Source organism: Rattus rattus, chromosome 16 (assembly GCF_011064425.1).
Source record: "Rattus rattus isolate New Zealand chromosome 16, Rrattus_CSIRO_v1, whole genome shotgun sequence".
Taxonomy (NCBI): Eukaryota; Metazoa; Chordata; class Mammalia; order Rodentia; family Muridae; genus Rattus; species Rattus rattus.
The window spans coordinates 2,745,544-2,768,698 of NC_046169.1; the positions used below are offsets into that span (position 1 = coordinate 2,745,544).

A 23,155-nucleotide genomic window follows, 5' to 3' on the forward strand; every position below is an offset into this window, starting at 1 on the left:
CAAGGAGAAACAAAAAGAACTATACAGAGGATTGAAAAAACCGGAAGCTGGTTCTTTGAGAAAACCAACAAGATAGACAAACCCTCAGCAAGACTAGCCAGAAGTCACAGAGATTAGTATCCAATTAACAAAATTAGAAATGATAAGAGAGACATAATAAAAAAACTGTGTGAATTAACAAAATCATCAGATTCTAGTACAAAAGCCTATAATCAACAAAACTGGAAAATGTGGATGAAATGGACAATTTTCTAGACAGATATTGGGTATTAAAGATAAATCAGGATCAGATAAACAATCTACACAGTCCCATGTCTCCTAAAGAAATAGAAGCAATCTTTAAAAGTCTCCCACCCATAAAGATCTTTGCCAATTCTACAACTGATAGAGGGCTTATATCAAAAATATCCAAAATATACAAAGAACTCATGAAGTTAGACTTCAGGGAGACAAATAACCCATTAAAAATGGGGTTCATATCTAAACAAAGAATTCTCAGCTGAGGAATGCCAAATGGCTGAGAAGCACCTAAAGAAATGTTCAACATCTTTAGTCATAAGGGAAATGCAAATCAGAAGAACCTTGAGATTCAACCTCACACCAGCCAAAATGGCTAAAATAAAAAACTCTGGTGACTGCAGGTGTTGGCAAGGATGTGGATAAAAAGAAACACTCTTCCACTGTTGGTGGGATTGCAGACTGGTACAACCACTCCGGAAATCAGTCTGGAGGTTCCTCAGAAAATTGTACATTGAACTACCTGAGGACTGAGCTATACTACTCTTGGGCATATACCCAAAAGATGTCCCAACATATAATAAAGACACATGCTCCACTATGTTCATAGCAGCCTTATTTACAATAGCCAGAAGCTGGAAAGAACCCAGATGCGTTTCAACAGAGGAATGGATACAGAAAATATGGTACATCTACACAATGGAATATTACTCCGCTATCAATAATAATGACTTTATGAAATTCATAGGCAAATGGATGGAACTGGAAAATATCATCCTGAGTGAGGTAACCCAATCACAGAAAAACACACATGGTATGCACTCATTGAGAAGTGGATATTATCCCAAATACTCGAATTATCGTAGATGCACAGAACACATGAAACTCAAGAAGGATGACCAAAATGCGAATGCTTCACTCCTTCTTTAAAAGGGGGACAAGAATACCCTTGGGAGGGGATAGGGAGGCAAAGTATAGAACAGAGGCTGAAGGAATGCCCATTCAGATCCTGCCCCACATGTGGCCCATATAAATGTACAGCCACCAAACTAGATAAGATGTATGAAGCAAAGAAGGGCAGGCTGACAATAACCAGATGTAGATCTCTCTTAAGAGACACGGCCAGAATATGGCAAATACATAGGCAAATCACAGCAGCAAACCACTAAACTGAGAACGGGACCCCTGTTGAAGGAATCAGAGAAAGGACTGAAAGAGCTTGAAGTGGCTTGAGACCCCATATGAACAACAATGCCAACCAACCAGAGCTTCCAGGGACTGAGCTACTACACAAAGACTATACATGGACTGAACCTGGGCTCCAACTGCATAGGTAGCAATGAATAGTCTAATAAGGGCACCAGTGGAAGGGGAAGCCCTTGGTCCTGCCAGTACGAACCCCGAATGAACGGGATTGTTGGGGGGAGCTGAAATGGGGGGAGGATGGGGTGCAAAACACCCACATAGAAGGGGAGGGGGAAGGATTGGGGGATGTAGGCTTCGAAACCGGGAAAGATAAAAACGTTTGAAATGTCAATAAGAAATACCCAATTCAATAAAGATGGAGAAAAAAAATTCTCCCAACCAAAAAAATCTCAGGACCAGATGTCTTTAATACTCAATTGTATCAGACTTTCATAGAAGACCTATTACCAATATTCTCCAAACCATTCCTCAAAAGAAAAACAGAAGGAACACTACCAAATTCATTCTATAAAGTCACAATTAGGCTTATACCTAAACCACAGAAAGACCCAACAAAGAAAGAGAACTTCAGACCACTTTCACTTGTGAATATTGATGTCAAAATACTCAATAAGGTTCTCGAAAATGGAATCGAAGAACACATTAAAATGATCATCCATCATGATATACTAGGCTTCATTCCAGGGATGCCAGCATTATCCAATATACAGAAATCTATCAATGTAATCCTCTATATAAACAAACCCAAAGAAAAAACTCACATGGTAAACTCATTAGATGCTGCAAACACTTTTGACAAAATTCAACACCCCTTCATGGTAAAAGTCTTGACAAGGTGAGGAATTCAAGTCCCATAACTAAACACAGTAAACGCAATGTACAGCAAACCAGTAGTCAACATCAAACTAAATGGAGAGAAACTTGAAGTAATCCCACTAAAATCAGGGACTAGACAAGGCTACCACTCTCTCCTTACCTATTCAATATAGTACTTGAAGTCCTAGCCAGAGTAGTTAGACAACAAAAAGGGGTTAAAGGGATACAAATAGGAAAAGAAAAAGTCAGCATATCATTATTCACAGATGATATGATAGTATACTTACGTGACCTCCAAAATTCCACCAGAGAACTCCTAGAGCTGATGTACAACTTCAGCAAAGTGGCTGGATATACAATTAACTCAAACAAATCAGTAACCTTCCTCTACTCAAAGGACAAACAGGCTGAGAAAGATATTAGGGAAATGATGACACCCTTCACAATAGTCACAGATAATATAAAATACCTTGGTATGACTCCAACCAAGCAAGTGAAAGATCTGTATTAAAAGAACTTTGAGTCTCTGAAGAAAGAAATTGAAGATTTCACAGGAGGGAGAACTCTCCCATCCTCATGGATTGTCAGGATTAATATAGGAAAAATGAGCATTTTGCCGAAATCAATTTATAGAGTCAATGCAATTCCCATCAAAATCCAAAGTCCATCCTTCACAGAGTTAGAAAGCGCATTTGGAAAAACAAAAATCCAAGAATAGCCAAAGTTATCCTCATCAGTAAAAGAACTCCTGGGGGAATGACCATCCTTAATGTCCAACTGTATTTTAGAGCAATATTTATAGTAGTGGTATAGAGACAGGCATATAGATCAATGGAATAGAATTGAAGAACCAGAAAAGAACCCACACACCTATGGTCACTTGATCTTTGACAAAGGAGCTAAAATCATCCAGTGGGAAAAACACAATATTTTCAACAATTGGTGCTGGTTCAACTGGAGGTCATCATGTAGAAGAATGCAAATTAATCTATTCTTTTCACCTTGTACCAAGCTCAAGTCCATGATGATCAAGCACCTCCACATAAAACCAGATACACTCAAACTAATAGAAGACAAAGTGCGAAAGAACCTTGAACACACAGTCACAGTGGAAAATTTCCTGAACAGAGGACCAATGGCTTATGTGCTAAGATCATGTTTCGACAAATGAGACCTCATAAAATTGCAAAGTTCCCATAAGGCAAAGGAAACTCTCATTAGAACAAAGAGCAACCAACAGATTCGGAAAAGATCTTTACTAATCCTACATCTGATAGAAGGCTAATATCCAATATATACAAAGAACTCAAGAAGTTAGACTCCAGAGAATCAAATAACCCTATTAAATATCAGGGTACAGAACTAAACAAAGAATTCTCAACTGAGGAATATTGAATGCCTCAGAAGCACCTAAAGAAAATGTTCAACATCATTAGTTATCAGGGAAATTCAAATTAAAACAACTCTGGGATTCCACCTCACAAGATCCAGAAGACCTATGTTTAAAAACTCACGTGACAGCATATGCTGGCCAGGATGTGGAAATAGAGGAACACTCCTCCATTCTTGGTGGGATTGCAAACTGGTTCAACCACTCTGGAGATCAGTCTGGTTGTTCCTCAGAGAATTGGCCATAGTACTACCTGAGGACCCTATATACCACTCCTGGGCATATACCTAAATGATGTTCCAATATATAACAAGTACACATGCTCCACTATGTTCATAGAAGCCTTATTTATAATAGCCAGAAGCTGGAAAGAAGCCAGATGCCCTTCAACAGAGGAATCGATTCAGAAAGTGTGATTCATTTACACATTGGAATACTACTCAGCTATTAAAAGCAATGCCTTCATCAAATTCTTAAGCAAATGGATATAATTCAAAAATATCATCCTGAGTACTGTAATTCAATCACAAATAAACACCCCTGGTATGTACTCACTGATAAGCTGATTTTAGACCAAAAGCTGGGAATGCCCAAGATAATGATTCACAGACCACATCAAGGTCAAGAAGACCAAAGTGTGTATGTTTCAGAACTTCTTAGACAGGGGAACACAATTATTCTCAGGAGGAAATATGAAGAGAAAATGTGGTATAGAGACTGAAAGGCCTTCCAGAGACTGCCCCATGTGGGGTTGTGTCCCATATACAGCAACCAAACCCAGACAATATTCCAGAGGTGAAGAAGTGCATGATGAGAGGAGCCTTATACAGCTGTGTCCTGAGAGGCTCTGCCAAAGACTTACAAATACACAGGTGTTGCTCACAGCCAACCATTGAACTGAGAACAGGGTCCACAATGGAGGAGTTAGAGAAAGAACTAAATGGATTTGCAACCCCATCAGATGAACACAATATCAACCAACCAGACTCCCCAGAGCTACCAGGGACTAAACCACCATCCCAAGAGAGCACAGGGATTGACCTGTTGCCTCATTCCCATATGTAGCAGGGGATGAACTTTTGGGGCATCAGTGGGTCTTGGCAAGTCTTGACATCCCAGTGTAGCAGAAAGTCAGGGTGGGAGTTGGGAGGTAGAGGGTGGGTGGGTGTGAAATCTCCCTCATAGAATATCAGGGGGGGTGGTATAGTGGGTTTTTGGAGGGGAAACCAGGAAATAGGTTACATTTTAAAATGTAAACAAAAAATGCAATTAAAAAGAATTACAGGAAAATACAACCAAACAAGTGAAGGAATTGAACAAATCATTCAGGATCTAAAAATGGAAATAGAAACAATAAAGAAATAAAAAAACAAGACAACCCTAGAGATAGAAATTCTAGGAAAGTTATCAGGTTTCATAGACTCAAGCATGATCAACAGAATACGAGATAGAAGAGAGAATCTTAAGGGTAGAAGATACCATAGAAAACATTGACCCAACACTCAAAGAAAATGCAAAATGCAAAAAGACCCTAACCCAAAAACATCCAGGAAATTTAGGACCTAATTAGAAGATCAAACTAAGGATAATAGGTATAGAAAGGGGTGAAGAATCCCAACTTAAAGGGCCAATGAATATCTTCAGCAAAATTATAAAAGAATAGTTCTTTAATCTAAAGTAAGAAATGCTCATAAGTATACAAGAAGCCTACAGAACTCCAAAAAGATTGGGCCAGAAAACAAATTTCTTTCAACAGAAAATAGTTAAAACAAAAAACTCACTAAACAAAGAAAGAATATTAAAAGCAGTAAAAGAAAAAGGTCAAGTAACATATAAGGGCAGACCTATCAGAATTACACCACCCTTCTCAACAGAGACTACGAAAGCAGGAAGATCCTGGGCAGTTGTCATACGGAACCTAACAGAATCAAAAAGCCATCCTAGGCTACTATACCCAGCAGAACTCTCAATTACCATAGATGGAGAAACCAAGGTATTCCAAAATATAAACAAAATCAATGTCCTACAATGGATGATAGTTGGAAATCTCCAACAAAAGGAGAATAACTACACCCTAGAAAAAGCAAGAAAGTGATCTTTCAACTAACAAAAAGAAGATAACCACACAAACATAATCCTATATCTAACAACAAAAATAATAGGAAACAACCATCATTGTTCCGTAAAATCTCTCAACATCAATGGACTCAATTCCCCAATAATAAAACATAGACTAACAGTCTGGATATGTAAACAGGATCCAGCATTTTGCTGCATACAGGAAACATACCTCAGTGACAACATACAATTCCTCATAGAAAAGATTGGGAAAAAGGTTCCAGCAAATGATTTCAAGAAACAAGCTGGTGTAGCCATTCTAATATTGAAAAAAAAATAGACTTTCAACCAAAAGCTATCAAAAAAGCTAAGGAAGGACACTTCATATTTTTCAAGAGAAAAATCCACCAAGATGAACTCTCAATTCTGTATATCTAAAGTGCCAAGCACACATTTTACCTCCCACAAAAATAATGGGAGACATCAGCACTCCACTATAATGAATGGACAGAACAAGGAAACAGAAACTTAACAGACACACAGGGAAATGAACAGAAGTTGTGAACCAAATCGATTTAACAGATATCTATAGAATATTTCATCCCAAACAAAAGAATTTACTTCCTTCTCAGCACCTCATGGTACCTTCTCCAAAACTGTCTATCTACTTGGTCAACAGATACAAGATGATAGAAATAATCCCATGCACTCATGTAATCACTGTTACTGAGGCTAGTTTGCAGTAACAAAAAAAAATGGCAGAACACACATACCCACACTAACTGAACAATGCTCTACTCAATGATAACTTGGTCAAGGAATAAGTCACAATAAGAAATTGAAGACTTTTTAGAATTTAATTATAATGAAGGTAAAACATATCCAAACTTATGGGACACAATAAAAGCAGTACTAAGAGGAAAACTCATAGCTCTGAGTGCCTCCAAAAAGAAACTGGAGATAGCTACACTAGCAGCTTGACCTCACTCCTGAATCCTCTAGAACAAAAGGAAGCAAATACACCCAAGAGGAGTAGACAGCAGGAAATAATCAAACTCAGGGCAGAAATCAACTGGGGAGAAACAAAAAGATCTATACAAAGGATAGACAAAACCAGGAGATGTTCTTTGAGAAAACCAACAAGTTAGACAAAGCCTTAACCGGACTACCCAGAAGGCACAGAGACAGTATCCAAATTAACAAAATTAGAAATGATAAGAGAGGTATAACAAAAAACTGTAAATTTTTTAAAAAAATCATCGAATCCTAGTATGAAAGACTATACTAACAGAAGAGACGTAGGTCACCTGCTGTGTGACCTTCCCTACTTTCTCAGTTCCTTCTATAAAATACACATACACCCAAATAGGCCACAGATGACAAGGTAGAGGACCTGCCCACAGACACTCTCATTCTATTCCCTGAGGCAGATACCCACTGCCCATCCCACCCCTGCCAGAAGACCAGGTAGGCTGCCTGCCTGTTGGCCTAAACCCACTCTCTTGGTTCCCTCTGGAAAACACCCTTATCGTGTTAGGAATTAGTTTTGATGCTGTCTCAATTCAATTCACCTCCAAAAGCTGAGAGTTTCCACCTTAATCTGGATTTGTTTGGCCTTAAAGAAATTCTGTACAGCCAGTGGCTGGGCGGGTAGACTGAGGTGGGACCTAGCGTTTTGCTGGGGCTACAACTGGTTGAGAGAAGAAAGAAGGCAGAGATCACCATGACCAGGAAGAAGAAAGGCTAGACTTAAAGGAGCTCAGATATGTGAGAATCAAGGAAAGTGGCAATAGTGGCCACCTCCACACAGTTGTGTTTTGGGTATCAGAGATGAACGGTTTAGACTTAAAACGATGTTACCTCAGAAATACCAGAAGGGAGTGTTTGCTAGCAGCTGGAAGAATTGGAACTGCCCAGCCTCTGAGCTAGTCAAGAGATTTGTCATTAACTGGCCTGTGTGTGTGTGTGTGTCTGTGTGTGTCTGTGTGTATGTGTGTGTCTGTGTTTCTCTGTGTGTGTGTCTGTGTTTCTGTGTTTCTCTGTGTGTGTCTGTGTTTCTGTGTTTCTCTCTGTGTGTGTGTGTCTGAGTGTGTGTGTGTTTGTGTGTGTGTCTGTGTTTGTGTGTGTGTCTGTGTTTGTGTGTGTGTGTGTGTCTGTGTTTCTGTGTGTGCGTGTGTGTCTGTGTTTCTGTGTGTGTGTGTGTCTGTGTCTCTGTGTGTGTGTGTCTGTGTTTCTCTCTCTCTTAGTGTGTGTGTGTCTGTGTTTCTGTGTGTGTATGTGTATGTCTGTGTTTCTGTGTGTGTGTGTGTGTGTGTGTCTGTGTTTCTGTGTGTGTGTGTGTGTGGACAAACTATTGTGGAGAAGCTATTAATTTCCTCAATCAGACTAAAAAACCAGAGAGAGATAAGCTAGAATCCCTCCAGTCTAATGTACACAATTAAATCAAACTAGCACCTTTGAAAAACTCACCTAAAACGTGACCATTTTAGGAAAGGTGAGACAAGAGTTTCTTATCCCAGACCCAACCCTCCATACTTTTTGAAAATCTGGAATATAAGACCATTTGGAAGATTAGACCAGATGCCAAGAAGACAGTCCCAGGGGGAGTATTCGAGAAGAGATTGCTAGGCAGACCAAAGAATGTATTGTATTGTATTGACAACTCCAAAATTAGAAAAGAACCCTAGACACTTCATACAGATCTCAGCAAAAATCAGGGAAAAGATCCAACAGATAAAGTGGATGATAAATACAGGAAGTCAGGTGACAATTTGCAACTGCTACTCACCCTGACTAACCTCCCGAATTATATAAACATTGAAGGAGTAGCAGAAAAATCATTTACAGCAGGAATAGTAAGTATATAATAATTATTCTACAATTGATCTCTAAATATCCCCCACAATATTTATACTATCACCTAATTGTATCATACCCAAATTATTTTTGAATGGTCTTACATTAAAAACATTATACCCTTGGAATGCAATATCACTCAAGTACAATTTTTTTTAATAAAAGCAAGCATTACCTATCAAGGGAAGTGATGAAACTGTCACTAACATGGTAAGTAAGTTATTGAAGGAAAGGATTATCAAACCCTCACAATCCTTTTACATCAATAGTCCTCTTTGACTATTAAAGAAGGAACTAAGTCAATAGAGGTGAACATTAGACTCTTAGGAACATTGATCAGCTTTCTCCACAATTGCTGGGAAATTTACCTGATGCAGAAGATACATTCATAAAATTTGGGACTTACAACCAAAATTTTGTTTGCACCATAGACTTATCAGACATTTTATTTAGCATACCAATCCATGTTTGTTCCTGAGACCTTACTAATTTAACCTGGAACAATGAACAGTGCAGATTCAAAGGAATGCCTCAAGGCTATAAGAATAGCCCCAATTATTGTTCATGTGACACTAAGATGATCACGGGAAAAGCTACCTAAATCAGATTGCATACTTTTAAGCTATGTACATGATATTTTGATTGTAGTATACAATTAAGGACCCTGTTCATAATTATATGGAGACAGTAACTGATATTTTGGTACATGATGCCTGAACAAGGTAAAGACAAGGTGAAAAGGCCAGAAACCTCAACAAAGTTTTTAGGTGTGTTATGGACTTGGACAAGATTTTAAATATTTTAACTATCCCCTAGTCCCAGGGAAAAATTCAGTTGCACACCTAATTGTTATGTTTGCATGCTGGAGGAATCAAATACCATATTTACAGATTATTATCAAACCCTTCAATAATGTTACTAGAAAGGCATTTAATTTCCTATGGGGACAAGAACAAAGAGAAGCTTTTAAGACAGTTAGTAAGCTCATATCTGAACATGCAATCCTGACAGATATTGAACCAGAATGATACCTAAATTGTGGATAACATATTTATTGGTGAGTAAGGGAAATGGGGACTCTTTGTAAAACAAAAGGGAGTCCACCAACATTTGCCCTTTGGGTTCTATTGCAAACATTTCCCTTTTGCAGAGAGTAAGTACTCTCTCTTGAGAATGTAATCTGATCATTTTTGAGGTATTCTGGGCCCTACACTCAGCCATTGCTAACCCCTCTATGGTTATAAGGCCATCCATTCCAGTGATGGATTGGATCTGCTGGAAGGAAGTGTGCTTTGCAGGCTTAGATCTGTAAAGAAAAGTCTTTCATTGGAAATGGTACTGATATGAATTCCTTTGTGACCTTTTGTGCTTTCTCACATTGAGGAAATAGTTCAGTTGCCTAAAATCTCCATCTGTAAACCACTCACCCCTTCTTTAAAAGAGACACCTATTGGATTATTGGGACCAATGGAATGGTCGCAGCATTTGGCTAATTCATGGTTTAATTATGGCTCATCAACCACCAATGGAACCAAAACTAAATGGAAAGCTTTATCCTTTAATCTAGGGTATGGAATGGCCATTACTGACGAAGGAACCACCAAATCAGCACAAACGCCGAAGTAACATCAGCACTCTTGGCTATAAGACAAACAGCTAAGGAAGGCAAAAGGAAAAAAATCTACATTTTCTCTGGTTCATAGTGCATTTGCAATGATATATCATTCCAACATAATGAAAAACTACCACCTTAATAAAATGACAAAGATATTTGTCAAGAAAGGCAGAGGTGGAAATCTCAAAACTTAGCGAGTTCTTTAAAATTTATGTAGCCCAGGAAGACACCCACACAAATAATACAGAAAAAAACCCTATAAAAATAGTGAAATAGTGAACAAATTAACATCATGTTCAGTTAAGATTAGAATATTAAAACTTGTAAGGGGACAAATTCAGAATGAATCATCAAAGATGATAGATCACACACTTGGTAAACTTTAAAGTTCACACTTACCACTAAAAAATGAGGTCAAATGGAGAGCCTATTTAAATGAGGACCACTCTATGAGAATAAGTATTAAAAGGAATCCAGACTGGCAAGTTAAGAAACCAGAGAATGGACCGCCTGGTCAGGTGGGCACTCCTGAGGCTGCAGAGCAGAAGAGACCACCAACACTGCCCACCCCTGCCCACATCCCTGGCCCAAGAGGAAACTGTATAAGGCCTCTGGGCTCCCGTGGGAGAGGGCCCAGGTGAGGCAGGAGCCCTGCCTGAGACACCGCCGGAACCTGAAGGAAACAGACCGGATAAACAGTTCTCTGCACCCAAATCCCGTGGGAAGGAGAGCTAAACCTTCAGAGAGGCAGACACGCCTGCGAAACCAGAAGAGACTGCTCTCTACACACATTGCTGATTCCAGAGGCCATCTGGAACCCTGGTGCACGGAGGCTCCCGGAAGAGGCGGCGCAGATCTTCCCGGTTGCTGCCACCTCAGAGAGCCTGGGCAGCACCCCTGAAACGAACTTGAGCCTCGGGACCACAGGTAAGACCAACTTTTCTGCTGCAAGTGACCTGCCTGGTGAACTCAAGACACAGGCCCACAGGAACAGCTGAAGACCTGTAGAGGGACAAAACTACACACACAAAAGCAGAACACTCTGTCCCCATAACTGGCTGAAAGAAAACAGTAAAACAGGTCTACAGCACTCCTGACACACAGGCTTATAGGACAGTCTAGCCACTGTCAGAATTAGCAGAACAAAGTAACACTAGAGATAATCTGATGGCGAGAGGCAAGCGCAGGAACACAAGCAACAGAAACCAAGACTACATGGCATCATCGGAGCCCAATTCTCCCACCAAAACAAACATGGAATATCCAAACACACCAGAAAAGCAAGATCTAGTTTCAAAATCAGATTTGATCATGATGCTGGAGGACTTCAAGAAAGACGTGAAGAACTCCCTTAGAGAACAAGTAGAAGCCTACAGAGAGGAATCGCAAAAATCTCTGAAAGAATTCCAGGAAAACACAAACAAACAGTTGAAGGAATTAAAAATGGAAATAGAAGCAATCAAGAAAGAACACATGGAAATAACCCTGGATATAGAAAACCAAAAGAAGAGACAAGGAGCTGTAGATACAAACTTCACCAACAGAATACAAGAGATGGAAGAGAGAATCTCAGGAGCAGAAGATTCCATAGAAATCATTGACTCAACTGTCAAAGATAATGTAAAGCGGAAAAAGCTACTGGTCCAAAACATACAGGAAATCCAGGACTCAATGAGAAGATCAAACCTAAGGATAATAGGTATAGAAGAGAGTGAAGACTCCCAGCTCAAAGGACCAGTAAATATCTTCAACAAAATCATAGAAGCAAACTTCCCTAACCTAAAAAAAGGGATACCCATAGGCATACAAGAAGCCTACAGAACTCCAAATAGATTGGACCAGAAAAGAAACACCTCCCGTCACATAATAGTCAAAACACTAAACGCTCAAAATAAAGAAAGAATATTAAAAGCAGTAAGGGAAAAAGGTCAAGTAACATATAAAGGCAGACCTATCAGAATCACACCAGACTTCTCGCCAGAAACTATGAAGGCCAGAAGATCCTGGACTGATGTCATACAGACCCTAAGAGAACACAAATGCCAGCCCAGGCTACTGTATCCTGCAAAACTCTCAATTAACATAGATGGAGAAACCAAGATATTCCATGACAAAACCAAATTTACACAATATCTTTCTACAAATCCAGCACTACAAAGGATAATAAATGGTAAAGCCCAACATAAGGAGGCAAGCTATACCCAAGAAGAGGCAAGAAACTAATGCGTCTTGGCAACAAAAAACAAAGAGAAGAAAAGCACACAAACACAACCTCACATCCAAATATGAATATAACAGGAAGCAACAATCACTATTCCTTAATATCTCTCAACATCAATGGCCTCAACTCCCCAATAAAAAGACATAGATTAACAAACTGGATAAGAACGAGGACCCTGCATTCTGCTGCCTACAGGAAACACACCTCAGAGACAAAGACAGACACTACCTCAGAGTGAAAGGCTGGGAAACAACTTTCCAAGCAAATGGTCTGAAGAAGCAAGCTGGAGTAGCCATTCTAATATCAAATAAAAATCAATTTCCAACTAAAAAGTCATCAAAAAGATAAGGAAGGACACTTTATATTCATCAAAGGAAAAATCCACCAAGATGAACTCTCAATCCTAAATATCTATGCCCCAAATACAAGGGCACCTACATACGAAAAAAAGAAACCTTACTAAAGCTCAAAAACACACATTGCACCTCACACAATAATAGTAGGAGATTTCAACACCCCACTCTCATCAATGGACAGATCATGGAAACAGAAATTAAACAGAGACGAGACAGACTAAGAGAAGTCATGAGCCAAATGGACTTAACGGATATTTATAGAACGTTTCTACCCTAAAGCAAAAGGATATACCTTCTTCTCAGCTCCTCATGGTACTTTCTCCAAAATTGACCATATAATTGGTCAAAAAACAGGCCTCAACAGATACAGAAAGATAGAAATAATCCCATGCGTGCTATCGGACCACCACGGCCTAAAGCTGGTCTTCAATAACAATAAGGGAAGAATGCCCACATATACGTGGAAACTGAATAATGCTCTACTCAATGATAACCTGGTCAAGGAAGAAATAAAGAAAGAAATTAAAACTTTTAGAATTTAATGAAAAATGAAGGTACAACATACCCAAACTTATGGGACACAATGAAAGCTGTGCTAAGAGGAAAACTCATAGCGCTTGAGTGCCTGCAGAAAGAAAACAGGAAAGAGCATATGTCAGCAGCTTGACAGCACACCTAAAAGCTCTAGAACAAAAAGAAGCAAATACACCCAGGAGGAGTAGAAGGCAGGAAATAATCAAACTCAGAGCTGAAATCAACCAAGTAGAAACAAAAAGGACCATAGAAGAATCAACAGAACCAAAAGTTGGTTCTTTGAGAAAATCAACAAGATAGATAAACCCCTAGCCAGACTAACGAGAGGACACAGAGAGTGTGTCCAAATTAACAAAATCAGAAATGAAAAGGGAGACATAACTACAGATTCAGAGGAAATTCAAAAAATCATTAGATCTTTAAAAGCCTATATTCAACAAAACTTGAAAATCTACAGGAAATGGACAATTTCCTAGACAGATACCAGGTACCGAAGTTAAATCAGGAACAGATAAACCAGTTAAACAACCCCATAACTCCTAAGGAAATAGAAGCAGTCATTAAAGGTCTCCCAACCAAAAAGAGCCCAGGTCCAGATGGGTTTAGTGCAGAATTCTATCAGACCTTCATAGAAGACCTCATACCAATATTATCCAAACTATTCCACAAAATTGAAACAGATGGAGCACTACCGAATTCCTTTTATGAAGCCACAATTACTCTTATACCTAAACCACACAAAGACCCAACAAAGAAAGAGAACTTCAGACCAATTTCCCTTATGAACATTGACGCAAAAATACTCAACAAAATTCTGGCAAACTGAATCCAAGAGCACATCAAAACAATCATCCACCATGATCAAGTAGGCTTCATCCCAGGCATGCAGGGATGGTTTAATATACGGAAAACCATCAACGTGATCCATTATATAAACAAACTGAAAGAACAAAAACCACATGATCATTTCATTAGATGCTGAAAGCATTTGACAAAATTCAACACCCCTTCATGATAAAAAGTCCTGGAAAAAGAATAGGAACACAAGGCCCATACCTAAACATAGTAAAAGCCATATACAGCAAACCAGTTGCTAACATTAAACTAAATGGAGAGAGACTAGAAACAATCCCACTAAAATCAGGGACTAGACAAGGGCCCACTCTCTCCCTACTTATTCAATATAGTTCTTGAAGTTCTAGCCAGAGCAATCAGACAACAAAAGGAGATCAGGGATACAGATCGGAAAGAAGAAGTCAAAATATCACTATTTGCAGATGATGTGATAGTATATTTAAGTGATCCCAAAAGTTCCACCAGAGAACTACTAAAGTTGATAGACAACTTCAGCAAAGTGGCTGGGTATAAAATTAACTCAAATAAATCAGTAGCCTTCCTCTACACAAAAGAGAAACAAACCGAGAAAGAAATTAGGGAAACGACACCCTTCATAATAGACCCAAATAATATAAAATACCTCGGTGTGACTTTAACCAAGCAAGTAAAAGATCTGTACAATAAGAACTTCAAGACACTGAAGAAAGAAATTGAAGAAGACCTCAGAAGGTGGAAAGATCTCCCATGCTCATGGATTGGCAGGATTAATATAGTAAAATGGCCATTTTACCAAAAAAGCGATTTACAGATTCAATGCAATCCCCATCAAAATACCAATCCAATTCTTCAAAGAGTTAGACAGAACAATTTGCAAATTCATCTGGAATAACAAAAAACCCAGGATAGCTAAAACTATCCTCAACAATAAAAGGACTTCAGGGGGAATCACTATCCCTGAACTCAAGCAGTATTACAGAGCAATAGTGATAAAAACTGCAAGGTATTGGTACAGAGACAGACAGATAGACCAATGGAACAGAATTGAAGACCCAGAAATGAATCCACACACCTATGGTCACTTGATTTTTGACAAAGGAGCCAAAACCATCCAATGCAAAAAAGATGGCATTTTCAGCAAATGGTGCTGGTTCAACTGGAGGTCAACATGTAGAAGAATGCAGATCGATCCATGCTTATCACCCTGTACAAAGCTTAAGTCCAAAAGTGGATCAAGGACCTCCACATCAAACCAGACACACTCAAACTAATAGAAGAAAAACTAGAAGCATCTGGAACACATGGGCACTGGAAAAATTTCCTGAACAAAACACCAATGGCTTATGTTTCTAAGATCAAGAATCGACAAATGGGATCTCATAAAACTGCAAAGCTTCTGTAAGGCAAAGGACACTGTGGTTAGGACAAAACGGCAACCAACAGATTGGGAAAAGATCTTTACCAATCCTACAACAGATAGAGGGCTTATATCCAAAATATACAAAGAACTGAAGAAGTTAGACAGCAAGGAGACAAATAACCCTATTAAAAAATGGGGTTCAGAGCTAAACAGAGAATTCACAGCTGAGGAATGCCGAATGGCTGAGAAACACCTAAAGAAATGTTCAACATCGTTAGTCATAAGGAAAATGCAAATCAAAACAACCCTGAGATTTCACCTCACACCAGTGAGAATGGCTAAGATCAAAAACTCAGGTGACAGCAAATGCTGGCGAGGATGAGAAAGGGAACACTCCTCCATTGTTGGTGGGTTGCAGACTGCTACAAACCATTCTGAAAATCAGTCTGAGGTTCCTCAGAAAATTGGACATTGAACTGCCTGAGGATCCAGCTATACCTCTCCTGGGCATATACCCAAAAGATGCCCCAACATATAAAAAAGACACGTGCTCCACTATGTTCATCGCTGCCTTATTTATAATAGCCAGAAGCTGGAAAGAACCCAGATGCCCTTCAACAGAGGAATGGATACAGAAAATGTGGTACATCTACACAATGGAATATTACTCAGCTATCAAAAACAATGACTTTATGAAATTCGTAGGCAAATGGTTGGAACTGAAAAATATCATCCTGAGTGAGCTAACCCAATCACAGAAAGACATACATGGTATGTACTCATTGATAAGTGGCTATTAGCCCAAATGCTTGAGTTACCCTAGATGCCTAGAACAAATGAAACTCAAGACGGATGATCAAAATGTGAGTGCAGATCGCTCATGAGAGACACAGACAGAATACAGCAAATACAGAGGCGTATGCCAGCAGGAAACCACTGAACTGAGAACGGGACCCCTGTTGAAGGAATCAGAGAAAGAACTGGAAGAGCTTGAAGGAGCTCGTGACCCCATATGTACAGCAATGCCAACCAACCAGAGCTTCCAGGGACTAAGCCACTACCCAAAGACTATACATGGACTGACCCTGGACTCTGACCTCAGTAGGTTGCAATGAATATCCTAGTAAGAGCACCAGTGGAAGGGGAAGCCCTGGGTCCTGCTAAGATTGAACCCCTAGTGAACTAGACTGTTGGGGAGAGGGCAGCAAGGGGGAGGGTTGGGAGGGAACACCCATAAGGAAGGGGGGGGAAGGAAGGGGATGTTTGCCCGGAAACCGGGAAAGAGAATAACACTCGTAATGTAAATAAGAAATACTCAAGTTAATAAAAAAAAAAAAAAGAAACCAGAGAATGTTAGAATAATTAGTAATGAAGAAGTCCTAAGGTTACATCAAATATTGGTACATATCGACTATATACTTTTTTCTAGTGGTTTTATAACAGGAACCTGCAGGTAACTTGGCAGACTTGTAAACAGCCATTAGAGACTGCCACGTTTATCCAGCACTTAAAACTAGATTAAGACATTGAGTGTTACCTGTAACATGATCTCATAAACAATTTAATTGTAGACTACAAATAGATTTCATTGGACTATATGTCTACATCCTTGTAGATGTAGGCACAGGTCTTGGATTAGCTAAAGTTTGTCTTACATCATACCTGTGCACAACAATATACACAACCTGGTGTTGGATAGCCTGATAAGTCAAATTATTTGATTCATTAACCTATGGGCAAAAATTCTCAACCAATTCTTTGTGAATCACGTTCAAGAATCAATGTAATTATATTTTAATTAAAATGTGTTTAAAAAATTTAAGAGGGATACACTATCAAAATATAAGTTGATTTTATCTAAAATATCCAAGTTTCACTCAATAGATTCAAACCAATCAATATATGCGGAATGAAAATATCTTGAGGTATATCTAATCAAGCAAATCAAATTCTTTTATGATATTAAGACATTGAAATAACTTTAAAACTTTGAAGAAATAAGTTGAAGAAGATATCAGGAGATCAACTCATCTCCCATGCTCATGGATTGGAATAACTAATGTAATAAAAGAGGTCATTCTATCAAAAGCAATCTTCAGATTTATTAAAATTATAACATAGTTCTTCACAGAAATTCAAAGGATAATTTTCAGCTTCATGTGGAAACAAAAAACACACTATTGCTAAAACAACTCTGAACAATTAGACATCTATTGGAGTTATCACTATCACTGATTTCAAGCTGTACTACAGAGATACAGTAATGAAAACAGGATGCTATTGGCAGAAAACACACACAGAGATCAATCTTATAGACTTGAAGAACCCCACACAAATCCATACACCTATTGAGACTTTTTGAAAACGAAGCCAGAAATACACACTGGATAAAATGCAGCACCTTCAACAAATAGTGTTGTTCAGATTACATGGCTGCATGCAGAAAAATGGAATTAAATCCATAGGTATCATCCACAAAATGTAAGTCAAAGTAGACTGAAAACCTCAACATGAAAGCATATACACTGAACCTGACAGAAGAAAAAGTAGGGAATAGTCAGGGACTCATAAGTATGAGAAAAATATTTTTTGACCAGAACACTGATAGCACAGGCACTAAAGATCAACAATTAATAAATGAGACCTCATTAACCTAAGAAGCATCTGCATGTCAGTTGGACACTATAATTGGACAAATTGACAGCCTACAGAATGGGACAGGTTTTTTTTTTTTAACCAAGCACATATCTGATAGGTTACTATCTAAAATACATAAAATACTAAAATTAAACAAAACAAAAAACCCCATAACAACAACAAAATTGGGCTTCAAAAAACAAATAACCCAATTAAGTAATGGAGTACATACCCAACAAAAAATTGTGAAGAAAAGGAAACTCAAATGGAAGAGAAACAAATAAATGTTCAACATCCTTAGTCATTAGGGAAATGTAAATCAAAACTACTTTGAGATTTCATCTTATATCATTCAGAATAACCATATCAACAAAACAATGACAACACATGCTGACAAAAATGTGGAATAAGGAGAAAGCTCATTCATTGCTGGTCTTCAGTGTGGCAAGATATTCAGAACGCTGGGGATGTACTTCAAGATCTAGCAATACCACCTTTGGACATATACTCAAAATGAGCTTCATCCTACAAAAGAGACAGCTGCTTAAAGACATTCATTGCTGCTCTAGTCAAAATAGACAGAACTTGGAAAAACCTAGCATATAGAGATGGCTAAAAAATATCTGGTACATTTATACAATAAAATATTCCTTATCCACTAAAAATGAAATTATGAAGTTTTCATGTAAATGGATTGAACTAGAGAAACATCATCCCAGGTGAGGTAACTCAGTCCCAGAAAGTCAAATTTGGTATGTGTTTTCTTACAAGTGGATGTTGTCTCTTAACTCATCCATCAGCAAGCTACAATCAAGGTAATCACAGGAATTAGGAAGAGAGTAAGTGATTAGATTGAAGGAGGGATGGATCTCCTTAGGAAGAGGACATAGAATAGATTATTATGGAAGGATGAAGGGAGACTAGAATGGGAGGATCAAACAGTGACAGGAGAGGAATGAGGGGATGAAGAAAGAAATATAAGGAGGAATGGCTAGGCCTAAGGAACATTTGAAAGGTCATAAGACAACCTAATACAGTAGAAGCTTCCTATAACATATACTTATATAAAGGTGTTTCAAATGAAATTCTTCTATAACATGATACAGAAAAGTTCCTCTTGTCACCAAAAGCAACTTTCAGTATGAAGATGAGTTGTATCTAATTGAATTATTGGCCAAAGTGTTCCCATCATAAACCCTAAATAATCTAAGCTATTGCCAAGGCTATTGCATTCTTTCCACAAACTTATAGTAAGGCTCTATTGATAAAGACAACACCTACAGAACTCACTGAAGATGTAGAAGTCAATCTGGTGACTACCTTGAGCTTTCACCTCTATGGACACTTAGACTAGAAGGTATTCTGCATGTTATTAGAGGAGAAACTAAATATCAACCTAGCTACAAACTTTACATATACAATTATGACCTACTTCCAAGATATGCTGCTGCAATAATGTTACAAAGTCTTGTAGGACTAACCAAGTAATATCTGATTTGAGTGAAGACCCACACTATGAGATGGCATGAAACACTGCTTGTGCATCTAAGAACCTGAAGTCAGATAGTCCAGGAATCTTGAAGAAAACCAATACTAATAGACTGTAGCAATGAAATGACTCCTATCATATCTTTTAGGAACATTTATTCATTACTCAGCCATCAAGAGAGAAGATTCCTCCTGTAGCAAATGGGAATTAATAGAGACCCATGGCCAGAGTATGTGTCTCTCAGACTTGAGAGACCTTTGAACATCAGTCCTAAAAGGGGTATTTCCATAAAATCCTTCCCTTCAGAGCATACAAAATTTTGTGAAAGAGGACTCAGAAAGAGTGTAAGAGTCAGAATTTATAGAGCACACTAAGGATTCAAGAACTTCTAGACAGGACCAGGGTTGTACACAAATGAATGTATAGAAACATGCAGCCAGCATGCACAGGGCCTACACCTGATGGGGTTTTAGAGCATAATGAAGCAGTAGACACATGTTACCATCCCTAACCCAGAGGCTGTCTCCTACTGACAGACATGTGAAAATGAAAAAGTTTTTATTCTAAGGGAGTCTCACTGGAAGAATAAACTCCTCCTTGTGTATACTCCATGTCTCACCCTTGTTGGCTAACAGAAAACAAACTCAACAGCATCTTTGGAGGTCTTGGTCTCATAATGAGATGGTTGGAAAATGAATAGGGCACTCACATATCTAACTCTGTTGAGGTCCCAGCTCTAATAGGAGAAGTAGACATATAACCTACTCTTTAATTCAGAAGCTATCTCCAGTTGATAAATGTAAGCAAAGAACTTAACAATCTAAACAGAACCATAACCAATGATGAGATTAAAATAGTATTCAAAAGTCTTCAATTAAAAATGTCCAGGGCCAGAATTATCACACCATAATTCTGGATTTTTAATTCTTCAGATTCTTCTTAAAACATTCCTTCTTAAACCGTTAAAAAAAGAGAAAAGAAACAGAATGAGCACTTACAAACTTCTACAAAGCCAGTGTCACTCTACTACTAAAACCTGGTAGACATACTGTAGGCCAAAATTCCTGATGAACATAGACTAAAAAAAATTTAAGAAAACAACAGTAAATATAATGTAGAAACACAGAAAGAAGACCATCAACTCTGACCAAGTTGTTTTATCTTTCAAATGTATAGATGGTTCAGCATATTTCTCAAGGCAATAAATAAAATAAACAACATTAATGGGCTTAAGACAAAAATCACCTGATTATTTCAATGGATGCAGAAAAGGTTTTGACAAAATCCATCATACATTCATGGTAAAGGTCTTGAAGAATGTAGAGCTAAATGCAATATACCACAACACAACAATATAGACACACGCATACACCCACATATAGGCAACATCAACCTAAGTGGAGATGTAAATTAGTCAAGGATATCCAACACTCCCATTTCTTCTTAATATTGTGTTTGAAGTACTACCTAGAGCAATGAGGCAATACAAGGAAATTAACAAGACACAATTAAGCAAATAAAAGTCAAACTATCTTTATTTGTAGATGACATAATGCTAAATATTGGAGATTAAGAGATTCTGCCAGAATAGAAATGATCACCAAATTCAGCAATGTGACAGCATTCAAAATCATCTTGCACAATCAATAACTTTTTTGATCCACCAAAAACAAACATACAGAACATGAGGACATGGACACATACACATTCACAGTAGCCTAAGGGAAAAATATATGAGAATAAATATAACCAAGGGAATGAGTACTTTATTCAATAAAATCTTTACGCTTCTGAAGAAAGAGGGAGAGTGAGACACTAGGAAACAACATGATATTCTACGTTCACAGACCTGTAGGAGAAGTGTGGTGAAAATGAGCATCCTACCAAAAGCTATTTAATGTCTCAATGCAATCCCAGTGAAAATGATATCTGTTTTTTCACAGGAAATAATGTGCAATTTCAAATGAAACCACAGAGGATCCCGAAGTGAGGAAATGATGCTTGAACATTGCAATTCTATATTTTAAGATATATTAGAGAGCCATAATAACAAAATGACATTGGTATTGTCACAAAGCAGACATGTAGACCAGTGGAACAAAAATCAAATCCCAAACATGAATACATGTAACTTCAACCACTTAACATTTGACTGAGATGTCAAAAAAAGAAAAAAAGAAAAAAAAAGAAATAAATCCACATGCTGAAAAAAGAAGCATCTTCAAGAAATGCAAACAAAACATTAAAATTAACCTTGTATCTGTCAACTTGCACAAAACCTAATTCCAAATGGATCAAAAGCATAAGTGTGAAGCCTGAAACTCTGAGACTATTAGAAAAAACACATAGTACCCTCCATGATACAGTTGTAGGAAAAGATTCTGTTTGCCCAAGAATTAAAGCTAACAACTGAGTATTGGGACTTCATAAAACTAAACATCTTCTGCATAGCAGTCAACAAGGTGTACAAAGAGCAAAGAGAGTAACAAGAGCTTTGCCAACACTTTCTGAGGTTTAATACCCATAACATAGAAAAATGGAAATTCTGTAATATCCTGGAATTGAATTTTCCATAAGCTCACTGTACAGAATACATGCCAGTGGCTTGCTTTGTGATATTAGTTATATTATTGGATATAATTCATGACAACACTAATTCTTGACAACAGGCTAGAAGAGGGCATGAATATTGGAGTAATAAGGGGAGAATTGAGTCTCAGAACAGAAAGAAACTAGAATACTTTTGTTCTTTTTTGGGGGAAAACTAATAAACAGAAATAATGAAAATAAATTAGAGAAAGTTCTTGGGATATAACAGCAGTATGTTGGACGTAGATAGCAGGGTTGAATGTATACATAATATTTCTAGACATTGCATATCTTTGACATGTGACAGAAAATAAGCAGAAAATTATTAACTTAGTGAATATAGAAATTATTATTACTTTGATTATCAGATGCAGAATCCACAGTAATAGTAAAAAGAGGTTAAAATGCAGCAACTACCATATCTCCATCCTTGTATACACTAGTTTTTGTCTTCGCAGCACAGTAAGAGCGGTCAAAGGAGTAGACATCACTGGAATATTGCAGAAGCAGGAACATAAAAATCAGAAGAAGCATCATAGAAGTAACTGCAAAGTTTAAGTCTATGTACAGTTTGAATTTGCAAAGACAGGAGGTGTATACATATCCAATGAATTTGTATTAAATTGTATAAATTTCAATTTTTTTGTTGACTATGACTTGTACTTTTATTCCCATGGTTTCTTCAACTCAGTGTTTGAATATCCTTTGGAGATTCTGAAAACCTTTCTTTCTTGGAAATCCAAATGTGAGGTCGCACTTGCCAGAAAAAAAATTATTGAAAATATGTTTAGGGCTCATCATCTCCAATCCCAGGTGCTATGATTTCATCAAGTTTCAGTGACAACCGGGTTCCTGAGCTGAAGTCCTCTTGGGAAGTCTTGATCAAGCTGATGTCAAAAAAACTTACTTTCTGCTGTGGATGAAAATATTGTCCTAAGGGGTGGGGATGTATCTCAA

The 23,155-nt window shown here is 38.0% G+C and overlaps 1 pseudogene; it reads right to left on the reverse strand.

Moving 5' to 3' along the window:
- LOC116885188 overlaps positions 1 to 22,735 on the reverse strand; it is an 89,955-nt pseudogene extending 67,220 nt beyond the window's left edge.
- Positions 22,736 to 23,155: the final 420 nt, after the last annotated feature.